Source organism: Vicia villosa, linkage group LG5 (assembly GCF_029867415.1).
Source record: "Vicia villosa cultivar HV-30 ecotype Madison, WI linkage group LG5, Vvil1.0, whole genome shotgun sequence".
Classification (NCBI taxonomy): Eukaryota; Viridiplantae; Streptophyta; class Magnoliopsida; order Fabales; family Fabaceae; genus Vicia; species Vicia villosa.
The window spans coordinates 156,708,165-156,726,630 of NC_081184.1; the positions used below are offsets into that span (position 1 = coordinate 156,708,165).

Here is an 18,466-nt window from a genome sequence, read left to right on the forward strand (position 1 = left end):
GCTCCCCCATTGTGGACCTTGAAAAACTAAGCAATACTGGACTGTAACGCCTCCACCGGATCCAGTGTACGCCGTCAATAAACCCCTACGATGCACCTTCGGATATAAGCCACCAGATCAATTGCAAAGCCACATCCAAGGGATCAAAACGCAGCTCCACCATGCACCTTCAAAAGCCAGCAATACAGGATCAAGGCCAGGTTTTTAATTGTTTTTATTTATTTGTTTAATAGTATAATTAAATCAATGTATTTTTAAACTTAATTTAAGTTGATTAAATTAATAATATAATTAAATTAGGATTAGGCTTATTTTCTTGATTGTTCGACTATTTCGATTTAATTTATTTAATCGGTTTAAACCATTATAAATCACAAAAAAAAACCCTAGATAGGTTATCAATGCATTAGAGTTCGCCCAATCCCATTGGCCATTTGGCCAAAATATTAGGATTCTATTTATTATTAGTTCCGACTGAATTAATCGGTCGCAATGGTTAATAGTCCACTGGTCCTTAGTTAATTTTCTCTTCGATCTGATCATATCTAATGATCGCATTGGCGAGAAATAAAGCAATAAAATACAAAAATGAAATTCGTTATCATGTAATAATCAAATCTATTGGTTATGAGGGAAAATGATAAAACTAATAATTAATAATTATTTAAAATACATGCATTTGCTATTCGTGATAATAGAATCTATCGATTAGAATGGTTAGCAATCCTTCATTCAATTCGTTAACTATGGTGATCAAACCTATTGATCATCGCAACTAACGATAAAATATTAAATCAGGGTTGTACGCTAAATTTCAAAACACATCTCTTTCACAAAACTACGGATTTTCAAAACTTGCGATAAGGTAATTCAAAATACCTTGCAAACCACAAAACTCAAAACTACGATAAGGTAACTCAAAATACCTTCAAACACCTTCATATTAAATTCTAAGGCGTACAATCCTGTTCCCCGAACTACGTAGACTCTGATCCTCCATAAGGAGGTACGTAGGCACTTGGCAGCAAGGCGAGTCCCCCTCCTCAAAACTCTAATCATGTTCAAATATTTGCCTCTAACCTTATTACTTTCTGTCACCTTTCTTTATAATTTTGCCATAAACCTTCACTTTACAATGCAACCCTTAGGAAAGGGTTAAGGGTGCCTAACACCTCCCCTTAACCTGATTATAATAATCTTACCCTGAATCTTTAAACTGCATAGAGTTTCCTATTCGCCCTGGTAGAATAGGTGGCGACTCTAAAAAGTTAATTTTAGGGCAGGTTGCTACACATATATGCCACCCTAACAAGAGGAATGGACCGTCGAGCCATGCGACGTTAAACGAAGCGCTTAGTGGGAGGCAACCCATGCTTTTAATAACTTAGTTTTCTTTTTTTCTTTGCTTGTTTTGTTTTTCAGGAAATAAAAAGTGGGCCTTTCTGGTGAATGCTAGGAAGCTACAGTTAGAGTGCACTATCCTCCGTGAGTCACCTCTCTCGGGCTTGTTCTGAAACATTGGGGACAATGTTTAGTTCAAGTTTTGGGGAGGATTTATTCTTGCATTTTTCTTTTTATGTTTTTGTTATGATGTGTAAAACCATACATTGAGTTTTTCTAAATTTGACCGAAATTTTTACTTTTCATAAGAGTTTTTGATCTAAAAAGCAATCGGGAATAGTATATAGAGATGAAGAGATGGTTGGTTGAGTTCAGGAAGTTCGAAATAATGTGACAAAAAGGGGGTTTGTTTGAACACCCTTGGTTTCCTAAAAAGAGATACGAGTCTAACGTGTAGATTTGTACCATAGTGCTTGAATCCTGAGAAGTACTCCTTGAGTAGTTTATTTTGACTGTCTGGCATAACTCAAATTCACGTGCATGATGACTGGTTGAGAAAAATATACAAAGTTGGCACCATATGATGAAAAGGCAGTAAAAGGCAACCGGCTCGCTAAGTTGGGTAACCCTCACCCGGTTATTCAGCCCAAAGGAGGTTGATCCCCAGCGTCGTCCAAATAAGGATAATACACAAACTGAAAAGTTTTGAAAATTTCATCGTTAATCGTTACTTATTTGGTGCCTGAAAAAATCAGAAAGCCTTGATTAGTCTCATGCATGTGATGATCATCATAAATTTGCATTGGCTTAATTTGATTGTCCAAATGAAAGAGGAGGAAAATCGGAAAAAGACTTAAGTACAAAGCATAGTTAGAGAGGTATCCAAAAGGGGAGCTCAGAGTTTAAATGTTCTTGCAGAAACTCTTCGCGTCATGTGAATGTCGGACTAACAGTCTCTTGATCAAAAGGAACAGAAATCTCACGTATGAGTACCGGTATGCTGTGATGTTCATTTTCTATTGTAATAATCGCTTGAGGTCAAACAACGGTTTAAGTTTTGGGGAGTTTGATCAGTGGTTTTTACACGTTTATTTACCGTTGATTTTAGTCGTCTTTGCTTGATATTGTCAAGTGTTTTACTTCATTCTTCTACATTTTATGCTTTGGTTGTGTATTGTACTGTTTGCAGGCTCAACGAATAAATCGAGACAAATCAATGCGAAAAGGTACAACAAGCAGAGTTTTTAAGGAAGTGAAAAATCATGCTACAGGAGGCCTGACGCGGCCACCCATGTAACCTGACACCGGCCATGTAAGGATGAAGGGGGGCCAAGAAAATACAAAAAAAATAAAAGTCACGGGGCTGACACGGCTCGTGTTAGCAAGTGTGAGATCTGGAAATTTTCAGCATGTTTCTCATCGTGACAAGCGTGTAGTATTTTGATCATAACTAGAGCTTCATAACTCGGAATGACGCAGTTCCGGTGGCAAAATTTCGCTAACATAAAGGGCTACAACTTTGCTGAAGAACTCAAAGCAAAATTCTGAAGTTAAGGGCTGACACGGCCCGTGTTACCTAACACGGGCACCCGTGCCAGCAGTGTTGGGAGTGATTTCGAAAATTTAAGTTCAGAAGGCCAACACGGCCACCCGTGTTGCCTGACATGGGCAGTGTTGGCTAAAACGCTGATTTTGATGATTTTTGTGATTTTTATTAAGTGTTGACCCAAATAGGCATTTTGGGCAGTTCAGACAAAGACCAATGGATTTTCACTATAAAGAAGAATTTTTACGAAGGAAAAAGATGACTTTTTGGCCAGGAGAAGACACGATTGAAGATTGGAGAAAATAAGGGTTTGGGAGAGAAGAAGGTTTTCATGAACGGAAGCGATTGAAGATCAACTTTCATCTCAATTCTTGTAATGTCTCTATTTTATATTTTGTTTTCTTTGAACAATATGAGTAACTAAATCCTAATGCTAGGGGGTGTCCCTGATTGGATCATGTAATGACTTCGAATTCCCAATTTCCTCAATTGCATGTTTTATTATTCGATTTGATTGTACAATGTTTTTATACTTTCTTTATCGGACAACCAAGGATTGATTTACGGTTAATGATTTGCTGGACCGCGGTTGTTAAGGTTTTTGTACGATTAAATTATAGTAGATATCACCTAGGAATAGGGATACCCTATAGTTACCGGTTAACTCTTGATAAAACAATTGCTTGATTTCATAATAAATCTTTAAGGAATTAGGATTTAGGTTGAATGTTCAAAGGTTTTCCCGCTAAGGAATTAGGGGAAAAATATCCTAAAGGGTTGGTAATTGAATAATATGAACTTGTTGAGGAGATATAAAATCCAAGGTTATTATAGGGGCAGTCACACACTTAAACCCTAGCATAATACTCATATTTGTCAAAAAGCCAATTTACTTTTCGGCTTATTTTAATTATTTTTTACTGACAATTTGCAAACAAAACCCCAACATTAATTTTTGTTTAATTGAACTACAATTTGAACTCGATATTACTACGCAGTCCTTGAGATTGACATTCGGGGAATTTCTCCATTATTATTACAGAGGAAAAATAGTACACTTGCTATTTTACCGATTAGTAAGTGGAACCAATTTCCATCCACACAAACCTTTACTTTATTTCTAATTGTTTCGAGATAGTCTGTATAAATAATGAGACTAATAACATACAATCTGTTGGTTTTATTAGAGATACTTAGAGGGTTTACCAAAGTGCCAATGTCACCAAGGAGGATTTCCAGAAATCTCACGCTCCTTACGTAATAGGGGACACCATATATGGATATTCAGGTCACTCTCGCACACTCCGCATCCGTTTTCTTCCAGTCTTTTATTTCTTTGAACCAGAAAGATTTCCAGTCTCCTCCATCTTCCAACAATGCCTTCAGGTCACCTTCTTTGTTCTCCTTCAAAAGACATAGGTTAGGTCCCAGAGCAATTGCTAAAATGGTAAAAATGCCTTCTTCTATTAAACTCTGTGCTACACAATAGGCAGAACCTGGTTTTCTCGTTACCCCTACCTTTGCTTTTTCATATATCATTTTCTCGGTTTCAGATGAAGAGTAGAAAAAGGATTTACATGCTTCTCTGGTCATTGCTAAGTCCAACACAGTTTCCCCTTTAGTAACGTCCTCAAACGATCTTGATGTGCCAGATCCACCACTCATCATGTACTCATTTATGATAATGTGATTCTTACCAAGGTAATCTTTGTCATTTCTAATCTCTGTATGTTGAATACCTCCTGTTAGTTTTGAACCGCCATTGTTGGTTTTGTCTACATCTTTATTGAGCGGCTTCAACACCTTCCTTTTGATCTTAGAAATGTTTGCCTTCAGTTTGCTCCCTTCCAACCAAATATTGTCCATCTTGGTCTCCAATTTTTTTTTGTCCTCTACGTTAATGAATCTGAAAAATCCAAATTTTTGTCCTCTCCAATCTCTCTTAGGCGGTATCACAATCTCTTCTAACTCACCCAAATCCTTGAATTCCATGTACAAGTCCCTTGCATTCCACTTTTCCCCAAAATCTGTTATGAAAAAGGTAGACATCGAGATCCTCAACACGCCACACTCCTTCTTCACCATGTCCCATTTAACGCCGCGATGATTCCTGTTGTTCCTTCCTCCAACCTTATTCCAGACACCTTCTGTAACTATTGCTTATAAGAAAGAATTGAAAAACTCAGCAATCCTCAGTCTCTCATTGAACACTATTGTCTAATAAAATATGGGGAAATGCAACATGACCTTATGTTCTTTCATCCATACACAACACAATTAATGCACTATGCTATAGTTACTTATCACTATTTGGGTATGGGGCTCCTGCTTTCAACTTATAATTCACTTGATAGAGCCAGTTTAACTTGTTTTTATTTTGATGTCTCTCTGTTCAGGCATTTATTTCAATATCATTCCTTGCAGAGAGCACAACTAAGTTATGGTGAGCCTGATCATGCTATTGAAAGCTTTGACAGAGCTTTAGCTCTAAAGGTCAGTCTTCATGAAGCTTGGTGGTTGGGTTTTATTGTTGCTCAAATTTTCTGCCATTAGCATTATTTGAATACTAGTGTTCAGACACTAACGTGTGTGCGCCCGTGTCCCTTTTTATAATAAGTGTATAATTTCTGCTGAATCTTAAGCTGAATCACTTATGATGCTCAATTTGATACTTAACACAGTTTACTATTTTGTGGTTGTGCAGTCTAATAATGAGGAAGCACAAGATGATAGAAATGCTGCATTATGTCTTGTAAAGAAGATAAATCAACTTCATTCATCAGGCTAGAGTGCTACTCAAAATCGTTATATGATATTCTAGATGATAAGAATGAATGCCCATGAAGGTATTAAGTACTGCTATAACAAGCCTTGTTCAAAATCGTCAATATAATTTAGAAAGGACTTTAGCATGGCATGCTGTAAATTGGATAGTCACAAAATTAATAGGTATGTTGAGAGCTGCATATCGTTTTTTAGTGGCAGTAATTATTTATGTAGTTGATTAATTAATCAACAAAATGGTATTAAAACTTATTATTGTATTGCACGTGCACCTGGAAATAATGGTGTTTAAAACCCAAATTTTATTGATGTACAGACTCCATAACTGTTTGATCATTGGTCATTTTAAAAAAGAAAATCCCTTTTAGAAGTTTTGTGACTATGTCTACTCAAAGTTTGGAATCTTACAAAATTATTATGAGTTTTGTTTTAACATTGTTCATAAATTTTATCATGCCTTTCTGATTGCTATAGGCTCCAGAGAAGTTTGTTTCAGCGGCTGCTAAAAATCTTGGTTGAGAAGTCCCACATTGCTTAGTGTGGTGAAGCAAGGGGGAGACCAATGCTATATATTATGAGTGTTTGATTTTCTTTGTTTTCTTATGCTTTTGTATTAGAGTGTTGTAAAATTTAGTTTAAATATTTGCTTTGTGATAGAGTGGTTGTGAGATTTAGTTTAAATATTTGCTTTGTAAGAGAGGTCTATTTGTTGTAAATTTTTCACATAGTAATAATTCTCTGGTTGTCTATTTAGACAATGGTTGCGGTTTTTCTTCGGTTTTGGAGTTACCACGTTATATTCTTGTGTTAATGGTTGTGTTTTGTTTATTTAATTTTTTCTTCAGCTATGTTATTTCCTAACAGTGCTATCAGAGCTTTTGCTCGATGGGATATCCCAATTCTAAGTATTCTCTGAGGTTGCAGCATTGTCTGATCTTCCACATAAGAAAAAAATTATGATATTGTGAAGGTGTTGAAGAAGGGGTGGTACTGTGAAAGTGTTGTTCAGAGAGGTTCTGGCTAAGGAAAGACTTGGAACTTAGGCGTTTCCGTTGTGACCCACCTCTCTTTCCTAGAAACCTACCTGGTGCACGGTTTGCAGTCTGCGCGCAACTACTATGGCTTATTCAAGTGCTATGAAGTTTGACATAGAGAAGTTTGATAGAAGAATTAACTTTGGCCTGTGGAAAGTACAAGTCAAGGATGTGATGATACAATCAGGATTACACAAGGCGCAAAAAGGAAACACTTCCAACATGGAGGCTGACAAGTGGGAGAAACTAGATTTGAGAGCTGCAAGTGTAATTCGTTTGTGTTTGGAAAAGAATGTTCTCGCGAATGTGCAGAATCTGTCATCAGCCAAGGAACTCTGGGAAAGGCTCGAAGGGTTGTATCAGGCAAAGGACATCTCAAACTGTTTGTTGCTAAAGGAGTAATTCCATACTTTGCGCATGGATGAGGGTAGAAAAATCTCTGATCATATTAGTACTTTGAATAATATTGTTTATGAGATTGAATCTATTAAAGTTGAGATTGATGATGAAGATAAAGCGTTAAGGCTTATTTTGTCCTTTCCACCTTCTTATATTCATCTCAAACCTGTTTTGGTGTAGGGAAAGAAAAGTTGAATTTTGAAGAAGTTGCAACAAAAATTATTTCTGAAGAAAGGAGGATGAAAAGTGATAAAAGTACTTCATCAAACTCGGTGTTGCTAACTAGAAGTGGGGCTAATGGGAAGAAGATCCATGCAAATAATATGGTGTGCTGGAAGTGTAAAAAGTTTGGGCATTTAAAGAGAAATTGTCCAGGTGGAGCAATATCTGAAAAAGACTCTAAGGCAAGTGCTAGCAACGTCTCCCTTGTTTTGGGAGATGATGGGGATCCTTTTTAGAAGATAAGGTGTGTCCTTATGGTATTTTCGCTATACCATGCAAAAGAACAAATCATTGATAGCGAATTCAGAACAACACACGGGCATTGGTTGACATTGATGCAAGGTGTGTGATTGTTAGGTGCCAAATTGTGTTAATATTTAGTTTAATTAATGACACCTTTCGACCGTTTTTATCGGATATTCGTAAAATTCCCTGAAGTTGTAGATAATTATTTATAGTTTATGATTTTAAGCTTTCTTTTAATGATAATATGTGTTTTAGTTGTGATTTTGTATGTTTTAGCCAATTTTGGGAAGTTTGGAGTTTGTTTTGGCCTTCATTGAAGAGTGCTTGGCAGAAGTTTGCGCGCGCCGCACGCTGATATGGGTGCGTCGCGCCCTGGAGAGATATTTTGTGAGCTCTAAGCAGAGATTTGCGCGCGTCGCGCGTCTGGGCGGTTTATATTTTAAGTGTAATGGCGCGTAGCGCGCTGGAGGCGCGACGCGCCCTGGACAGAATTCAGAATTCCTATATAAGGAGCATTCAGATATTTTCTTACCAACTTCTTGATATATTGAGAGCTCTTGAACCCTAACTACTGTAGCAAGTGAAGAATTGAAGATTCGAAGCTTTGATCGTCGATTAATCGCCGTAGATGCTTGTTAATCGTCATCCTTTCCTTCTTGAGCAAGTTACCATTCTCATGGATAGCTAAATCTCTTTTGTATCAAGATAAGATGTAATCTTCCTAGCCTTTTGTGTGTATTTCTCGTGAATATATTGTGTATGAACAAGTGATGATCAATATAGATGGTTTAGTTTGTTTATTAAAGTTTTTCTTTGGTATAAATGTTTGAGACATCAATGTTTGTATCTAGACCTAACTTATCCTCTTTTAAACTATAAATTGCAGACATGGATTTAGCGTTTGATGTTTACTAAGTATCAATTTTAAAACGTTATTTGTATTGTTTAAAAGGTGGAGAAATCGTTGGTTAAACAATACGGTAAATCTAGCTATATCGTTGCGAACACGGACGATATAGACGTCGATACGTAATTATATTGATCGTTAGCAAGTTCATAGACATATATTTATAAGGAAACATATAAATTTAGGTTGATGAAATCAAATCTTGATACATTTTCTTTAACTTAGAACTTTCATTAATTTACTCTTTGCTACTAAAGTGATTGAATGATCTTTTGCAAACTCAAAACTAAAGTAACATTAACTCAAGACAAAATAGGCTATAGAACGGCGGTGATATCACAATAATCCCTGTGGATACGATATAAAGGAAAAGTACACCACAATACTCTTTCAACAGTGATAAGATGTATCGATGGCTGAAGAACTTCCTAAAAGCCAACATGGGAGTTGCACCATAATCTTTTCAGCAAAGTTTCGACGTGAAGAAAATTCTTGAGATGATAGTTTCAAGTGTGGTGTACTTTTCATGGAGTATGATAATTTGATTTGTCGGTATAGACAATGAGAGTTATGATTGTCAGTGTAGACAATGAAGATTGAAGCCCATTATAATCAAGGTGGAGATTGTTGGGGTTGATTGTATGTCTAATGTTGCCTAAATTCTAAAATAAAGAAGGAAGTTAAAAAATAGCTATTTGAGAAGTCCCACATTGCTTAGTATGGTGAAGCAAGTGGGAGACCAAGACTATATATTGGACCTAAGTTCTTTGTTTTTAGACACACTAGTAAAAAATACACTTTAAACTTATATTTGATATTTGATTTTCTTTGTTCTCTCATGCTCTTGTATTAGAGTGTTGTGAGATTTAATTTAAATATTTGTTTAGTAAGAGAGTGTGGATGTACTAGAGACACCTCTTATGCTCTTGTATTAGAGTGTTGTGAACCTCTTATGCTCTTGTATTAGAGTGTTGTGAGATTTAGTTTAAATATTTGCTTAGTAAAAGTGTGGATGTACTAGAGACACGTTATATTCTTGTGTTATTAGTTTTGTTTTGTTAAATTCTGGCCTTACAAATTTATTTTTTGATGTTAGAGGGTAAACACACCAACAAATATTCTATTAGGTGCTTTATTTTTTTTTTAATAATTTAACTATAAATAGATATACTTATTAATAGATTTAACTTTAAATTATTTCCAACCAAAACAGAAGCCTCTACGTCTATCACTCTTTAATGTTTTAAATTTTTTAGTTTGATGATGAATTTGTGTTCATAAAATTATATACCTCTTGAAATTTCATGAATTGTTCCCTTTTGTAGTTTCAATTTTTTGAGTTTTAAGTAAGAGTTAAATATATTGATTGATATTTTTTCATTTCATTTTGTTTGTTGAAGACAGAATCAGGATTCAGTAATAATAAACAAAGAAATATAGATAGAGTGTTTATGTGCCAAGATAATGCAAAGAGTTAGTTCCACATCGGGTAGCTCCAAAATAAAAATAGAGAACATCCTTATAAATAAACATATGTACTTCCAGCTTGGGACAGTTTGCTCGGATTGGAAGTTAAAATCCTGTTTTTGGCCTTACTTCAAAATAGAACTTGCCATTGCCATTCCTCTCTGGTTATGATAACCCAATTTAGTTTCTTTTACAAAATAAAAAAGTGATTCGCTATTGGTACTTGTTACTGTCCGGTTATGATAACCCAATTTAATTCATGCTGCCGAAGGACGCTTTCAGAGGCGAAAGGCCTTCCCACCCAAGTCAAAAACAGGCGTGGATACAAATTGGGAGAAAGAAAAAAAGTAGACAATTTCCAAATTGAACTTTTCTTTTGTTTCATTCACTTCTTGAAAATGGAATGATATAAATCCTTTCACCATCTGCTCAAATCATTGTTACTTTCTCTTGCTCCAAAGGAGTTTTCAATTTTATGGCTGTTATCTTTCTTGAAGTCTTTCTCAGGTATTTGTTGACTTTGGAGTCTTCTCACTTGCAGATATTTTCCATTTAAACTAATACATAAGCTTTTTTTGTCTCATTTTCATGCTTCTTTTGTGTTTGATATATTGCTGCAATGATTTGTTTAAAATTTTGGAGACATTATATGTTCATATAGTTATGATAGTAATTTATTAACAATTCTATGTTTAAAAAAACAATTGGTAAGTGAATCTGATTAGCTCTTTCTGTTTTTTGTTTTCTTTATATATTGTTATCAAATTTAGTCACCTGTGTTTGAAATGAAGTTGTCAGTGGAAAACTTTTGAAATTTCTCTGCAAATTTTGATCCTTTTGGTAGCCTTTGTTAGTGTTATTTGTATTATGGGAAGAAAAGGGTTGTTATTTCATTTATTACTGAACTACTTTGTAATATGATGGTTGTAGATTTGTTTACCTTGGTCCGACAACAACTGCTATTTCTCAAATCATAGATACCATTCGTGAGTTCATGTTCTCTGCTAGTGATGTACTTGTGAATAAGGATAGTTTTGAGTAACTTGAAGCTTGTTTGGAAAGAATCATGCCAGTTTTGAAAGAATTTAGGAAAGAAAAAGCGAGTGAGTCCAAGGCATTCAACCGTGCTTTTTGTTGTGAATTGCAAAACTAAAGATGCAAAGCTACTTGCTCTAGAATGTAGCAAAAAGAGCAAGTTTTATCCGTTAATGAATTGCAGGTCCATTGTGAAACGATTAGAAAATCACACAAATGAAAACTTTTTCATTATAAAAAATCTTTAGAGTACACCTCTTTGATAATTTTCTTATATTATTTTTGTCTTGTTAATATCATAACCATGCACGATACCATGAACAAAGTTTCTTTATGAGAGGAGAAGAGGGAGGTTGTGATGGTTAAAGCAAAAAGAGGCGGCGGGAATGACAGTGAGTTGGAAGAACAAGAAGAAGAAACCACTATCTCAATTCACCGATCATCCATTTGAACATGACAATACACACCCCAATGCATTGAAGATGGCTGTGATGGAACAAGAGTGTGTTCTCCCAATTCCGAAAAATCATCACAGTTAGTTATTCAATTTCATGCTCAAGTTGATAACCTTGCTATGGTATTATTATGTCTGTTTTGTACTAATATCAGAATATATCTGTTGGTGCTTCTGATATTTGTTATAGAATTCAAACTGTTAGTAGTTTTTTATTTGGAATATGATAATTGAAAGTCTATATATGGAAAGAGCTACTGAATTGAAGCCATCACAGGCCGAGGTGACACTCGTCATTTGCATACCCTTTTACTGATGATATTTATATGTATACTTTTTATACTTATTGAAATTCTAGTATCTCTTGATTGAATCAATTTTGGATAATATATCAGCTAATTGATTATTCCGAATATTATGTAGCTGAAACACGAGATTCCTGTAGCAATAAATACGCCTGATTCACTTTACAGATCAGCTTCTGCAGTGGATGTCATACCAGGGATGTTATGACATCTTGTTTGACATGTTGAAGTCTGAACGCTAGGTCATCTTACATTTCTTTCAACATGATCTTCCTCAGTATGTTTTACCAAAATGCATGCCAACCTTAGAGAAACTACACTCATATTTTTCAAGTAGTTTCAATTAGTAGTTTTTACACTTGAGAAAATATAAAATTATAGCTTAATTATGGATGAGTTTCATTTGAAGATGTAAGGAACCAAACATGGAAATATAGGTAATAAGGAATATAGGGGAATGATTCAGACTGCTTATTATATCACCTTAACTGATACAGAGTAACTGATACAGAGCATGGCTCACTTTCCATAACTAACTCTAGTTATTTTCCAAGATGATCCTCACACTCTCTACAAGGTCTGCCACTATCATATATTAAGGGAATGGTTACCGTCTCCTTCAAGTAGGTATTTTTTTTTGTTCTCTCTCCTAGTTATATCCTAGTTCCATATTCAGATCTAGCACACTTCACACTGATTATCTTTATGAGAATTTTAGCAACCCTACACTGCCTTGCTTTAGAATAACTCCTAAAGAATCTGCAATTCCATTGTGCACATGTCCATCCACATCTCCAATTTTTGGAGTCTGTTGTGCTTATTTATGCTTCAATCTTCTTTCATATGGGAACATTCTGTGCAGACTTTCATTGACAGTGTGTTTCGCCTCTTCACCTGAACCTTTTTTTGAATTAGGTAACAATTTGCCATTTCTGTTTTGGAAGGCCTATTCAATACTTTCCAGCTTGTATCTATAGGGTTTATTGTGAAGAGAAATAATCAGGAGACTGCAATGGGGCTTCACATTGTTATCTTTTATGGTTTGTAATTTTTGGATACACTTTGTTGTTGTGACAATCAAAAGCTTGACTTGGTATTTGAATTTATTCTGGAACACGGATTTGAATTTATTCTGCCACTATCATATATTTAGGGTGTACATGACTCCTTCGCCCTTAATTTGACATTCTAGATTGTTCATGCAGCTGCGAAGTTTCATATTTCTTGTTTTATCTGCGGTATGATATTCATGTCATGTCTGATAATTTTTAAGAGTTTGGTTGTGTTCTCATGTTCTTTATGTAGCTCAAATGTCTCGTGTGGTTATTGTGCTTTTTAGATTTTGTTTCTTTTTTATGTCAATCAACTAATGTCTGGGTGTCTTGCCCTGTGATATTGTAGGGATTGAGGGAATCTCTTAGAACTCTGTATAACATATGCTGACATTTTAGATTACGTTTAAATAATTTTTTTTTGAAGAAGGTGTTTTTGGATATGCATATCCGAAATATCTTAAAATGTGAAAAAGATGTGGTCGGATATGCATATGATAAGGACTTTGGATATTAGGGAAACTCCGGTAATATCCCGATTCTAAACCAGAGATAACAAAGAAAGAATACTATCTGTTGGATTGGAATCACATAAATTTCATAGCACACACAGAGGAAAGTGTGTACCCGGAACGCATTTCTAACTTAGAAAAAATGGAAGAGCCATGGAGTTCATCTAAGAGATCTTCAATTAAAGGAATTGGAAACCGATCCGTAATTGTGACTTCATTAAGCCTGCGAAAATCTACACACAAGCGCCACGAACCATCCTTCTTGCGAACTAAAATAGTGGGAGAGGCAAAAGGATTGTTGTTATGTTGAACAATACCTTGATCCAACATTTCCTGGACTATTTTGTCAATAACATCTTTCTGTACTAAGGAAAAACGATAAGGGCGCATATTGAAGGGTTGGGTGCCATCTTTGATGGGAATCTTGTGATCAAAACCAACACGAGGTGGAGGTAAAGTACTTGGTTCAGAAAAAATATCCTCAAATAGACCAAGTAGCTGCTGAATGGAATGAGGGATATGATACTGCTGGTCAACAGTAGTCATGGCTTGGAAAGTGGGTAATGCAAACGTATAAGCCTCCATGGAAGTGGATAAAAACACAATTTAGCTCCTTTATGCAGTGCATGTGTCAAGGATTTGTTATTAATATGTTTCAAGCTAGGAGTCTTGGCACCTCGTAGAACAAATTTCTTACCATTTGTTGTAAACTCCATTTGCAATTTGTCAAAATCCCATAGGATAGGACCTAATGACTGCAGCCATTGAATTCTCAAAATTAAATCACAGCAAACCAAAGGTAAAACAATAACATCGGCAGTGAAATGTGCTTGTTGTAACTGCCACTTGAAGCCTCTACAAATGAAAGCAGCCTCCAACTGATGGCCACCTCCTCCTGTAACAGCTAAAGGAGAAATAGCTTCTAACTTGCAGCCCAAAGCTTTTGCCATTTCTAGGTCCAAGAAATTGTGTGTGCTGCCACTGTCAAGCAAGATATGGATCGGTTTCTTGTTATGTGACCCTGTAACCCGCATAGTATGAAAATTTGCAAACACCTGTCAAAGCCTGCAAAGAGAGTTAAGGGTTGTTAAAACCTTGAGGGCTTTCAGGTTCAGATAAAGTTGCATCAACTGGAGTTACCTCTTCAGGAAGATCTTCATCCTCCAATTCCAAAACCACGAGTTGGGATCTCTTATGCTTGAGATGATGCCCAGGTGTGAATTGTTCATCACAGAACATACACAATCCTTTTGCGCGTCCGTCAGCCATTTCCATTGCAGAATAAGTACGTGCTTGTTGGTGTGTAGATGTTTTTGGGGCGATATGTTGGTTACCAATAGTAGAAGGTGATGAGGGAAAATTGGTTGCAGTGGTAGGTTTTGAAAGGAGTCTCTGATTTTTGAAAAAAAGGGGTGAAACGAGTGTTGGTTTTGTGTGCAGAAGGTTGTGAAGCTTCATGGAGTTTTGTGAGATTTGCAGCATGAGTAATGGAAGAGGGGTTAAACATTCTTACGTACATCTGCGTTTTGTGATCGAGGCCATCTAGAAAAATATTGAGTGAGTGTTCAGGGATTAAGTTAACCTAAGTTAAGGCTAGTTCAAATTGATCAATATAGTCTTGAGCTTTGCGGGTGCAGTTACCGTGCATAGATAAAAATCTATGCACCGTGCATAGATTATTATGGCCCGTTGGATTATTGGATCAAATTCTAGACATCAACTGTTATTACTCAATACTCAATACTCAATACTCATTACTCAATACTGGATTAAAAACATGATCCAATGGCTTAGGTAGGCTTATGCATGGTGCATAAGGAAAATCCTTATGCATATTAGCCAAAGCCGAGCTTTGCCGGTATGTTTCACTTTCAGCAAGGAAGAAAGGGGATCTTCGTACACATCACCGAAATAAGCAGTGACATCCGCAACGTATTGCTGCCAAGGAGGGTAGATGTCGAACTTATGACGCATATAGTTAAGATGTCATTGAAGAGCAAGACCATCGAGATGAATGGAAGCCAAACGCACCATTGACGGTGACAGCGTTTCGTCGAGTAAGAAGAACTGGTCACATTTGTAAAGCCATTCGCGAACATTTTTGCCATTAAAACGTGGAAACTCCACCTTCGAGATCCTCTTAGCGTACACATTTTGATTGTTGTTGCGGGTATTATTAGAACCCTGTCTAACATTGGAGGTCGGAGAGCCCTGGTCCAACTATTGTCGGATAAGATTTCGTATGTCATCCTCATTTGCAAAAAGGTAGTAGTTCGTAGATTTCTTAGATATGTAAAACCATTTTTCGTCAATATGCACAATATTGTGCATGGATTTAAACTTCGGATCACGAGGAATGATACTTTCCTCAAGCATATAGAAACAAAATTTGAGTCGATCTTTCATATTATCATCTTTCAAGTGTGGTTTTAATGCGCTTGAATGTCGACAAAACTCCTTCTTTTACATATCTAAACAACGATGTCTTGCAAATGCCTAACACACGAGATATAGATAGAAGATTTCTACGCTTAGATAATAAAATATCACACATTTTCTCATAATCAATATCAACTCTTTTTCGACCACAGTTTTTTGTTTTCTTATGACAAGCATCTCCAGTTTCATACAGTTGTCTCCAAATTCGATAAATAACAGCGTTAGATACCGAAAATGAAGAAGCTACCCTGTTAACAATTCTTTTTTCAAGTTTTCCATTGTAACTTGAATGTAACAATAATGCAGAAATGGATTTTCTTTGATTGTTGTTCAGGAAGTGTCGTTTTCCTCCGAGTGAATCTGTTTCATCATTGATGCAGTCTTCTAATAAAAAAGCAAACACAATCAATTTAATTAAAAGATTTTATATAAGAAAACAAAAATTAGAATTGTAACAAAAAAACATGAATTTTATATAAGGAAATTATAATGTAAAAAATCAATAAACTTGATGTAAAAAACAAATATAATCAATTTAATTAAAAGATTTTATATAAGGAAACAAAAATTATTGCAACAAAAAACATGAATTTTATATAAGGAAATTATGATGTAAAAAATAAATAAACTTGATGTAAAAAACAAATCAATAATCTTCAAAAACAATTGATGTAAAAAATCTAAAAAATTGATGTATCTTTTTGGTATATTATTTGAGCATTTTCTTCATCTTCTTCGCTAATATCTTCATCAGAAAATAAATCATTCATATTTGAAGGGTCAGTGTTATAATCATCAAACAATTATTCATTTGTCGTGTTGTAATCCATTTCCAAGTTTGAAGAACAGTTCATGGAAGCTGCTACGTTTTCATCTGCAAAAAAATCTAAAGGGGGCTGGTTGTAATTAGAGCTTGAAGAAGGATTCATGAAAGCTGTATTATTTTGATTATCAAAAAATTCTAAAGGTGATGTGTTGTATTCCATCACCAAGTTTGGAGAATGATTCACGGAGGTTGTTCTGTTTTCATCTTCATAAGAATTTTGATTTGTTTGGTTGTTACTCATAATCAAACTTGAAGAAGGATTTATGGAAGTTGTACTACTTTCATCATCTAAAAATTCGGTAGGAGATTTGTTTAAGTCAAGATTTAGAGGCATGTTTATAATGGATGAGATACTATAATCATGAACAAATAAGAGAGATGATAGTTAATTCATTTCAGTTTTCAATTTAAAAAACAAAGAAAGCGACAAAACGAAAATCTATCATATAAGAAAATTAGGTGTTTTTAAAAACCCCTAATTACCCTTTTTATCCCATAATCATCCACGTGGTACTGTTTAGCATTAAACAACCTGATTTTCCATTGTTTCAAAACTCATTAATTATAATTTATTATAAAAAAAATTAAAAAACTTAATAAAACCCATCTTCATTCAACTCAGAGCAAAACAGTTTCACCTATTCTGAACAAACTGTCCATCACTTATCAGCCACGATACCTCCACGTTTTCTTGCTAAATCATCTCATCCTCTTTCTATTTCTCTTCCTTCTTCATATTTTTTTAATCCGACTCTTTCTCTTTCTCCTCCATCTTCATCTTTTCCAAATTCGAAAATCAAATCCTACTTCTCTTTCTCTTCATCTTCATGTTCATCAATAGTATCTTCATGATGAAGACGGAAGGTTTATTAAGGTTATGAGCGAGATTTGTGGATTTGGTTGAAGGAAATACACGGCTGGTTTTGTGATGTGTTGCATTTTTTGATGTTTATCCCAAAAATTTCTCCCAAATTTAGTTTTTCTTTGACTTCATTATTGGAGTTTTAGTTCAATGTTCAGATTTGCAAGTCTCAACTTTTGGGGTCGAAGAATCAAAGGGCGGTGTAACTCGGTGAACTGACTTTTATTTTAATAAGCAAACAATGTTGCGGTGAGCAAGAGTCGCCACCGACTTTTATTTTGTCCAATGTTAGGAAAGGTAAAAAGTACAGAAAAAGACCCTTTTGAAAAGAAAGCGGGCTCGGGGGGTAAGTTATGAAAAGGGAAGGTGCAAGCACCCTTTTCATCCGCAGTTATCTACGGGCTCTTAACTTGCTTAGCTCATTTTTTGTTTGTTTTGAGTTGAAAAGAAGTATAAGGACTTTAGCGTAAATGCATAGCCTTAGTTTTTGAAAGAATTTTGGAAAGATGTTTTTAATTGAGCTAGGCAGATTAAGAGCACTACCCTAGATAGTTGATCTTTTTCTATGCTTTTTAACGTTCCCAGGACTATCCGTACTATGTAGAAGTAGGTAGTCCTTGTTTATATTGGACGTGCGGGTCATCGAAGGGTCATCGAGGTCGTTTGAAGGCAACAGGCAGAGGTGCCTTTAGCAATATTCGAAGGGACAATCATTGTTTCGTAGGCAACCGTTCGAGGGACTAGATCATATTATCGTAGGAAACATCGTGGGTCATCGAGGGACTTATGATCTTTGCAATGATTTTTAATCGAGGGACTTTGCTAATGGATACCTCTACGTTTCGAGGGACACGACCTTATTTCGAAAAGCAACCAAGAGGGGCGTACCCTAAGGGTGAGTGCGTGCAAGTGTGTTGTATTCGAGTATTTAGTCTTTTAGTTAGTGATCTAACGGTTAATTTTAATCTTATCATACAATCCTATTAACATACATCTAACAGTTAATACTTGCCGAAAGTAAAAAAGAGTCCTAAG

General features: G+C 35.5%; 1 long non-coding RNA gene across 1 annotated transcript; it reads left to right on the forward strand.

Moving 5' to 3' along the window:
* The first annotated feature begins 9,890 nt into the window (after nt 1-9,890).
* LOC131607906 (uncharacterized) lies at nt 9,891-11,812 on the forward strand. Its single transcript, XR_009285437.1, has 2 exons — nt 9,891-10,453; nt 10,877-11,812. It is a non-coding gene; the product is annotated as an uncharacterized LOC131607906 (long non-coding RNA).
* Nucleotides 11,813-18,466: the final 6,654 nt, after the last annotated feature.